The sequence below is a fragment of the Lipotes vexillifer genome, unplaced genomic scaffold, assembly GCF_000442215.2.
Source record: "Lipotes vexillifer unplaced genomic scaffold, Lipotes_vexillifer_v1.1 scaffold1358, whole genome shotgun sequence".
NCBI classification, from domain to species: Eukaryota; Metazoa; Chordata; class Mammalia; order Artiodactyla; family Lipotidae; genus Lipotes; species Lipotes vexillifer.
Window position 1 is genome coordinate 403,595 of NW_006779069.1, and position 11,041 is coordinate 414,635.

Here is an 11,041-nt window from a genome sequence, read left to right on the forward strand (position 1 = left end):
GGAAGTCCTCCAACGAAGGACTTCTGGTTATATGGAGAATTACATAGTTCACAGTTTCTAAAATGTTATTCGTTATTATTAACAAATAAGATTATTATTTGTTATTCTAGTAATATATATTCTAGTAATATATTTATCCATTTAACAAGTAATTGAGTGACTGCTGAATGCTAGACAAAATAGGTATCATTTCCTTCCAACCTTTATAGTATTATTATGCTCAGAACACACACGTAGCACAGCAAGTTATTTTCAGATTCCAGAGTCTAGGAGACATAGCACCTGTAAAATATAAGGAACTCAACGAGAACTTGGTGACTGAATGTGCAACGAAATTCACAGTCACCTTGAGAAGGCATATTGTACTAGACCTTTACATAGGGCTCATACTCCTGTCCAGTAGAGTAAACTTAAACTTATCTACTCAAGAATATTTATTCAAAATAATGTATTTTTAAGTAAATAAAAAGTTGAGAACTAAAAAAATTATGAATAGTGATTCAGTCATGTTACATTTCCAAAAATTTTCTGCTTTGAGAAAATATGTTTGGTTTCACTTTTATGAGTTTTTATATTTGATATTTAAGGCTGTGCTTTCTGTAGTTTAACCTTTGCAGATAATATAAAACCCAGAATATAAACACTTAATGATGAGATTTTCTTGAAACCAAAAATGAAATTTTTTTAAAGCACAGGGCATTTTAGCCTGACTTAAAAACATCTTGATTTTTCTGTTCTCAGCTAACTATATGGCTTTATAAACTCTGTTTCCAATAAGATCATATTCTATTGTTTAACAAGAAAAAATAATAAAACAAAACCATAACTTTAGAAACAGGTGGTACTATGTCCTTTTTTCCAGTCATGACATATCAAGGTGTTTTTCCAGTCATGACATATCAAGGTGTTTTATAATAGTAACCCAAGCAGAAAACTATAGTGATATTGTGGTTTTTTTTAAAAAAATTCTTGTTTCTTTTAGTTCTATAGACATTTAAGAGACTGAGAGAGTGTCTATTATCACAATAAAAAAAGTCAAAAGTACTAAAATTGACCCCTACATTTACACACAATTTCCTGAAATCTTATAAATCACACCCATAGTACCTTTTTCATATCCCTCCTGAAAGATCACTGAGGAATTAACTACAGGGTTTTAAAAGCTGAAGGAATGTTTAAGCGCTGCAGGATTTGCACAAGCCGTCAGGTGCTACCCACGTTTGGAAGACAGACATTTATTATGTATTTGTTGCCTGGCCTATTTTAGGTCTTGTTGTATAGCTCGATACTTTTAAAATAATAGAAAATCATTACAGGTAATAATTATGTGAGGTCTTGATTTAATTGACCAATTTGGAAACTAAGCCTAAAGGGTTTTTAATTGTTATTTTGTAAGCTTTTAGAGTTTCCAGTTACCCCGTCAGTTCCTAAGAAATAACAAAATACATTTTGTAGTTAAAGTGAGAATATTTCCCTGTCAAAAATTGCCTGTTTTTATTATTGTAAGAATTGGTCCACTGAACTTAGCTCAGCCTCCAAGGTCTCAGTGAGAATGCTATGATTAATGAGGTAGCCATTAATGTCAGTAGATTGAACAACCAAAATCTGATTATATTAAAGTGCTTCCCAAACATTAGGGTCACATTAACAGTTTATTGAAACAAGCTGATAAAATTTAAAATGGTCATCTAATTCCCTTGGGTTCCTAATTGTTGCATGATAAATCACTCTGTAGAGAAATCTATTACAATGTTCCAAATGAGAAAATGTGATTTACTGTACCATTACTAGGGTGTATGAAGCACTTCAGTTCTTTAACAGGAGGATTTTGCTAGAATGAGAAAAAACTGTTCAGATTTTTTTTTTTTTTTTGAACGGTCTGGCCTTCAATAAAACCTCTTAATGATAAATCTTCCAACTATGAATTGGGAAGAAAAATGACTCATTTTATGATCCTGCATTATGTAAAAACAAGTTACAGTAAATTTCCTCATGTGTCGATTACTGAAAGTTCAGCGTGAATGAGCCTTTATTGACGCTCATCTACTCTTCAGGAGGAAATCACTGCAGAAATCAACTGCACCCTATAAACTAGCTGAAATATTTCTCCACTGTGGAAATATGGTCAAATTCTCTCCAGAGACTAATGTCTCTGCTTTGAAAGATAATTTTTAGGGGTACAAGCGGAACAAGTGAAATCTTTTGTCTGTTCAGGCTTCAGATCACATGTCAATCCCTGAATGCAGCATTTCCAAGAATGGCCCCATAGTTTCATGTATGGTTAAGCAGTTGAGACCATGTCATCATTTATTCCTGGAAAAACCACTGACCAAGAGATGGCAGGAGGAAGTGAGCATTTCTGAGAATGGCTGGAAAAGGCGGTAAACCCCATTGTTTTGGTGTAACTGATGACAAAGTTAAAGGAAAGTCACATAAGCATGTGCAAATAATGGGAAATTGTTCATCTATGCAGTGTTTATGGTGAAGGAATATTCTGGGCTTTGATACACTAAATTATTAGAATGATTATTCAAATTCAAAGAAAAAAATATATCCAGGCAGCTTTCTTTGACATTCTCTTCTCCCCAACACAGAGTGGGATTTGGGCCTCCCTTTCCACAGTCTAAGTTGACTGCATAAACCTTTAACAAAGCATTCACCAAATTGTATTGTAATAATTTATGTGTTTATGTCACCTACTAGCTCTTCAAGGACAGTGATCATATTACAAAATAACTGTTCAATTCCGGACACTATTAAAAAGTCAATGGACAGTAAATGTTCACAAAATGTTTGTTGAATAAATAATGAAGTGAATGAATGAATTAAAAAAAACGAATGGCTCTCCAAATGGTAAATTTGCCATTTTATTTCCCAAGTATTCTGTGGCTATTTTACATGCTTAATTTATGATCAAGTTATCTTTAAAAATTCCTTCTGTACCTTGTTTTTAATCATATTTTTCATACCAGAAATGATTGCACTGGTATCAATTCTCTTTCAATTGCCCACATGTCCCACCAGGAAAGACTTTGTGAGATGAGTAATGCTTGGTGTGAGTACATCCAGTATATTTTAGAAACTCAGAAGACAGAGTGGTTCCAGAGTGGACTATGTGTTTAGGTGGCTGGGTAGGGGACGAAGAGAGACCTGTCAGTGTCTGGAGTGGTGGTTGCACTTGTAGCTGAGGTCAGCCTATACTCAGCCCCTGAGAAAACAAGGTTATTGGAAAGGCTGGTTGGGCTACCTGGAAAATTGTGACAACAAATCCTCTAATTACCACTGGTATTTTAAATGTCCCCAGGAAAGTTCAGATACACATCACATTTTGCTTACCTAATTTATAGTGGAAAACTCTTTAAAGAGTTTTGCAAGAGTGTCCACATGCTTCTTGGTAATCTTTTCAGTATCTTGACTTGAGGAAGGGATTGTGTGGAAAGATAATATGTAGAGCAGAGAGAAAGCTAAGAACTACCTTAGGTAAAAATGGGTGGATCACATGGATGCCTTCAATCAAATATCAGACACTTTCATTTTCTATAGCAAAACTTTTATAAGAATAAGAATAAAATGTATCTGTATTGAATCAAAGAAGTTAAATGTTTCTGTGTTTCAAGGCTTACAGAATTGATAATACAACTAGCAGGAGAGTGTGCAGAATTTCAAAAAACTGTATCACTTTCTCTTTACCCCAGAGAAAGTATTATTCTTTGATATAGTGTATTTAAAATATTATTCTTATATAGTTGCTAGAATCTTCCTCCTAAATTTTAGACCTTAAACTAACATAAACTAGCCTTCTATTTTGTTTCCGTTGTTGACAAATACAGAGCACTCATTTTTTGATAACACATGACTTACTTCCTTATTTCCCTCAAGCATTTATTCAAATTTCTTCTTATCCAGAATTCTTTTTTTTTTTTACCAAAATACCTAAAATAGTACTTTCCGTCACCATGTCCCCGATCCTTAAAAAAAATGTCTTCAGAACACTAGACATATTAACATATTATATATTTCTTTTTTCAACTTATTGTCTACTTTCGTCCACTTAAACATAAACTCCATAAAATAGAGAGTTTATTTTTTATTCATAGGTAACCCCAGTGCCTGGAACAGTGTCTGGAACATTATAGGGGCTTAATAAATATTTGCTGAATAAAAAAAGTCGAGGAATCAGATTGTATTCATTACAAAGGCATCTTCAGTTTGCAGAAGAGCAAGTCATTTATAAAAATTGGAATTTGTGGGGGAGAGTTTTTGACAAATTTGAATTACATCATTTCTGATGGGATTTCAGTAAGCATTAAGTTGAAATGGATATTAATTGAGCATCAGGAAGGAAAATAGGAAACAAAGGTACTGGGTCATACAAAAATTGAATTTCTTTCCTTAAGTAATTAGACAAAAATTTGGCTCGGTGGCATTTCAAGTTCCCTCAGTTCACAAATACCATTCTCCCTCATTTTTCTAACTTCAAAGACCTCAAAACTTGGAGGAAAAGACTTATATTTACTAAAAAAGTTAGGGGAGACATGGTTGGTATTATGCTCAAGGGGATAAGACAGGGTTCAGTTGGTCCCTAGATCTGTGCTCATCTCCACTGTAACCCAAAAGCACACATCATGATTCTGAAGGTAGGTAGACAAGCTGTCAAATTCAAAACAATGTCACTAACTATACAATCCCAGCAACCATTTATGGTCATACCCATCTGAATGAAAACTTTCTTTTGAATCTAAACTAATCTGATTAAAAAAGTAAATACTAAATTAAAAATCGCTGTGGGTTGAATTCACATTTTCCTTGATATCATTCACTTTTTTTCCCCCATAGGTTTAGTCATAATTTGGGTTTCTTCTCTGTGAATTGCATATTCATATCCTTTGTCTATATTTTTCCTAATAATTGTTCAAATTTTACTTATTATTTTGTAGAATTTCTTTTGATACTATTCTGGATGCTAATCCCTGGGTGATTATATGGATTGCAAATATCTTTCCACTTTCTTTTTACTTTATGCTTTTGATGAATAAATGTTTCTGTTCTAATGTAGTCAAAATAATCAAGCATTTCTTTTTTTAAAAAAAATTTTAACGTGTTTCTTGGAGTATAATTTCTTTACAATGCTGTGTTAGTTTCTGCTGTATAACAAAGTGAATCAGCTATACATATACATACATCACCGTATCTCCTCCCTCTTGTGTCTCCCTCCCAGCCTCCCTATGCCAACGTCTAGGTGGACACAAAGCACCGAGCTGATCTCCCAGTGTTCTGTGGCTGCTTCCCACTAGCTGTCTATTTTACATTTGATACTGTATATATGTCCATGTCACTCTCTCACTTCATCACAGCTTACACTTCCCCCTCCCTGTGTCCTCAAGTCCACATTCTATGTCTGCATTTTTATTCCTGTCCTGCCCTAGGTTATTTAGAACCTTTTTTTTTTTTCAATTCTATATATGTGGATTGGCATACAGTATTTGTTTTTCTCTTTCTGACTTACTTCACTCTGTATGAGAGTCTCTAGGTCCATCCACCTCACTACAAATAACTCAATTTTGTTTCTTTTTATGGCCTAGTACTATTCCATTGTATATATGTGCCATATCTTCTTTGTCCATTCATCTGTTGATGGACATTTAGGTTGCTTCCATGTCCTGGCTATTGTAAATAGAGCTGCAATGAACATTGTGGTACATGACTCTTTTTGAATTATGGTTTTCTCAGGGTTTATGCCCAGTAGTGGGATTGCTGGGTGGTATGGTAATTCTATTTTTAGTTTTTGAGGGACCTCCATACTGTTCTCCATAGTGGCTGTATCAATATACATTCTCATTAACAGTGAAAGAGGGTTCCCTTTCCTCCACACCCTCTCCAGGATTTATTATTCATAGATTTTTTGATGATGGCTATTCTGACTGGTATGAAGAGATACCTCATTGTAGTGTTGATTTGCATTTCTCCAATGATTAGTGATGTTGAGCATCTTTTCATGTGTTTGTTGGCAATCTGTATATCTTCTTTGGAGAAATGTATATTTAGGTCTTCTGCCCATTTTTGTATTGAGTTGTTTGTTTTTTTGATATTGAGCTGCATGAGCTGCTTGTATATTTTGGAGATTAATCCTTTGTCAGTTGCTTCATTTGCAAAAAGTTTCTCCCATTCTGAGGGTTGTCTTTTCATCTTGTGTATGTTTTCCTTGCTGTGCAAAAACTTTGAAGTTTCATTAGGTCCCATTTCTTTATTTTTGTTTTTAATTTCATTTCTCTAGGAGGTGGGCCAAAAAGAATCTTGGGGTGATTTATGTCATAGAGTGTTCTGCCTGTTTTCTTCTAAGAAATTTATAGTGTCTGGCCTTACATTTAGGTCTTTAATCCATTACGAGTTTAATTTTGTGTATGGTGTTAAGGAGTGTTCTAATTTCATTCTTTTACATGTAGCTGTCCAGTTTTCCCAGCACCACTTATTGAAGAGGATGTCTTTTCTCCACTGTATATTTTTGCCTCCTGTATCAAAGATAAAGTGACCATATGTGTGTGAGTTTATCTCTGGGCTTTGTATCCTGTGCCATTTATCTATATTTCGGCTTTTGTGCCAGTACCATACTGTCTTTATTACTGTAGCTTTGTAGTATAGTCTGAAGCAAGGGAGCCTGCTTCCTCAAGCTCTGTTTTTCTTTCTCAAGATTGCTTTGGCTATTCATCATCTTTTGTGTTTCCATACAAGTTGTGAAATTTTTTGTCCTAGTTCTGTGAAAAATGCCATTGGTTTTTTGATAGGGATTACTTGAATCTGTAGATTGCTTTGGGTAATATAGTCATTTTCACAGTGTTGATTCTTCCAATCCAAGACATGGTATATCTTTCCATCTGTTGTTAATTTCTTTCATCATTTTCTTATAGTTATCTGCATATAGGTCTTTTCTCTCCTTAGGCAGGATCATTCCTAGGTATTTTACTTCTTTTGTTGAAATGGTCATTGGGAGTGTTTCCTTAAATTATATTTCAGATATTTCATCATTAGTGTATAGGAATGCAAGGGATTTCTGTGCATTAATTTTCTATTCTGCTACTTTACCAAATTATTTGATTAGCTCTAGTAATTTTCCAGAAACATCTTTAGGATTCTCTATGTATAGTATCATGTCATCTGCAAACAGTGACAATTTTACTGTTTCTTTTCTGATTTGGATTCCTTTTATTTTTTTTCTTCTCTCATCACTGTGGCTAAAACTTCCAAAGAGTGGTGAGAGTGGGCAACCTTGTCTTGTTCCTGATCTTAGTGGAAATGGTTATAGTTTTTCACCATTGAGAACAATGTTGGCTGTGGGGCAACCTTGTCTTTTTCCTGATCTTAATGGAAATGGTTACAGTTTTTCACCATTAAGAACAATGTTGGTTGTGGGTTTGTCATATATGGCCTTTATTATGTTTAGGTAAGTTCCCTCTATGCCTATTTTCTGGAGGGTTTTTATCATAAATCATTGTTGAATTGTTTTGAAAGCTTTTCTGCATCTATTGAGATGATCATATGATTTTTTTCCTTCAATTTGTTAATACGGTTTATCACATTGATTGATTTGCATATATTGGAGAACGTTTGCATTCCTGGGATAAACCCCACTTGGTCATGGTGTATGATCTCTTTAATGTGCTATTGGGTTCTGTTTGCTAGTATTTTGTTGAGGATTTTTGCATTTATGTTCATCAGTGATATTGGCCTGTAGATTTCTTTTCTTGTGGCATCTTTGTCTGGTTTTGATATCAGGGTGATGGTGGCCTCGTACAATGAGTTTGGGAGTGTTCCTCCCTCTGCTATATTTTGGAAGAGTTTGAGAAGGATAGGTGTTAGCTCTTCTCTAAATATTTGATAGAATCCGTTTGTGAAGCCATCTGGCCCTGGGCTTTTGTTTGTTGGAAGATTTTTAATCACAGTCTCAATTTCAGTGCTTGTGATTGGTCTACTTATATTTTCTATTTCTTCCTGGTTCAGTCTCAGAAGTTTGTGCTTTTTTAAGAATTTGTCCATGTCTTCCAGGTTGTCCATTTTACTGGCATATTATTGCTTGTAGTAATCTCTCATGATCCTTTGTATTTCTGCATTGTCAGTTTTTACTTCTTCTTTTTCATTTCTCATTCTACTGATTTGAGTCTTCTCCCTTTTTTTTTTTTTTTTTGGATAAGTCTGGCTAATGGTTTATCAATTTCATTTATCTTCTCAAAGAACCAGATTTTAGTTTTATTCATCTTTGCTATTGTTTCCTTAATTTCTTTTTCATTTATTTCTGATCTGATATTTATGATTTCTTTCCTTCTACTGACTTTGGGGTTTTTTTTAACCTCTTTCTCTAATTGCTTTAGGGTAAGGTTAGGTTGTTTATTTGAGATGTCTCCTGTTTCTTGAGGTAGGATTGTATTGATATAAACTTCCCTCTTAAAACTGCCTTTGCTACATCCCATAGGTTTTGGGTTGTCATGTTTTCATTGTCATTTATTTCTAGGTATTTTTTGATTTCCTCTTTGCTTTCTTCAATGATCTCTTAATTATTTAGTATTGTATTGTTTAGTAACCATGTGTTTGCCTTTTTTACAGGTTTTTTCTTATAATTGATATCTAGTCTCATAGCTTTGTGGTAAGAAAAGATACTTGATATGATTTCAATTTTCTTAAATTTATCAAGGCTTGATTTGTGACCCAAGATATGATCTATCCTGGAGAATGTTCCATGAGCACTTGAGAAGAAAGTGTAATCCTCTGTTTATGGATGGAATGTCCTTTAAATATCAATTAAATCCATCATGTTTAATGTATCATTTAAAGTTTGTGTGCCTTATTTATTTTCATTTTGGATGATCTGTCCATTGGTGAAAGTGGAGTGTTAAAGTCCTCCATTATTATTGTGTTACTTTCGATTTCCTCTTTTATGGCTGTTAGCATTTGCCTTATGTTTTGAGGTCCTCCTATGTTGGGTGCATAAATATTTACAATTGCTATATCTTCTTCTTGGATTGATCCCTTGATCATTATGTAGTGTCCTTCTTTGTCTCTTGTAATAGTCTTTATTTTAAAGTCTATTTTGTCTGATATGAGAATTGCTCCTCCAGCTTCCTTTTGATTTCCATTTGCATGGAATATCTTTTTCCATCCCCTCACTGTCAGTCTGTATGTGTCCCTAGGTCTGAAGTGGGTCTCTTGTAGATGGCATATGTATGGGTCATGTTTTTGTATCTCTTCAGCCAGTCTATGTCTTTTGTTTGGTGCATTTATTCCATTTACAGTTAAGGTAGTTATCGATATGTATGCTCATATTACCATGTTCTTAATTGTTTTGGGTTTGTTATTGTAGGTCTTTTCCTTCTCTTGTGTTTCCTGCCTAGAAAAGTTCCTTTATCACTTGTTGTAGAGCTGGTTTGATAGTGTTGAATTATCATAGCTTTTGCTTGTCTGTAAAGATTTTAATTTCTCCATTTTATCTGATTGAGTTCCTTGCTTGGTAGATTAATATTGGTTGTAGGTTTTTCCCTTTCATCACTTTAAATATGTCCTGCCACTCCTTTCTGGCTTGCAGAGTTTCTGCTGAAAGATCAGCTGTTAACTTTATGGGGATTCATTTGTAAGTTAATTGTTGCTTTTCTCTTGCTGCTTTTAATATTTTTTCTTTGTATTTAATTTCTGATAGTTTGACCAATATGTGTCTTGACATGTTTCTCCTTGGATTTATCCTGTATGGGGCTCTCTGTGCTTCCTGCCCTTGACTGACGATTTCCTTACCCATATTAGGGAAGTTTTCAAGTATAATCTCATGAAATATTTTCTTAGTCCCTTTGTATTCTCTTTTTCTTTTGGGACCCCTCTAATTCAAATGTTGGTGTGTTTTATTTTGTCCCAGATATCTCTGAGATTGTTCTCAATTGTTCTCATTCTGTTTTCTTTATTCTGGTCTGCAGTAGTTATTTCCATTATTTTATCTTCCAGGTCACTTATCCGTTCTTCTGCCTCAGTTATTCTGCTATTGATTCCTTCTAGAGAATTTTTAATTTCATTTACTGTGTTGTTCATCCTTGTTTGTTTGCTCTTTAGCTCTTCTAGTTCCTTGTTAAATGTTTCTTGTGTTTTCTCAATTCTATTTCCAAGAATTTGGATCATCTTTACTATCATTACTCTGAATTCTTTTTCGGGTAGACTGCCTATTTCCTCTTCATTTGTTTGGTCTGATGGGTTTTTACCTTCATCTTCATCTGCTGTATATTTCTCTGTCTTCTCATTTTACTTAACTTACTGTGTCTGTGGTCTCCATTTTGCAGGCTGCAGGTTCGTAGTTCCAGTTGTTTTTGTTGTGTGCTTCCAGTGGGTAATGTTGTTTCAGTGGGTTGTGCAGGCTTCTTGGTGGAGGGGGCTGTTGCCTGTGTTGTGGTGGATGAGGCTGGATCCTGTCTTTCTAGTGAGCAGACCATGTCCGGTGGTGTGTTTTGGGGTGTCTGTGACCTTATTATGATTTTAGGCAGTCTTTCTGCTAGTGTGTGTGTTTGTGTTCCTGTCTTGCTAGTTGTTTGGCATAGGGTGTCCAGCACTGTAGCTTGCTGGTCACTGAGTGGAGCTGGGCCTTAGAATTGAGATGGAGATCTCTGGGAGAGCTTTCACCATTTGATACCACATGGGGCCTGGAGGTCTCTGGTTGACCAATGTCCTGAACTCGGCTCTCCCACCTCAGATGCTCAGGCCTGACAGCCAGCCAGAGCACCAAGACCCTGTCAGCCACATGGCTGTGAAGTTAAGGGAGAAAAAGAAAGAAAGAAAGAATAAAAGTTATTAAAATAGAAAAAAATTATTAAAAATAAAAAAGTAATAAAAAAAGAGACAGAAAGAAGAGAGCAACCAAACCAAAAAAAAAATCTACCAATAATAAAAGTGCTAAAACCTATACAAAAAAAAAAAAGGTCATTCAGAAACCTAGGACAGATGACAAAAACAAAGCTCTGCAGATAAAATCACACAAAGGAGCATACACATACACACTCACAAAAAGAGCAAAAGGAAA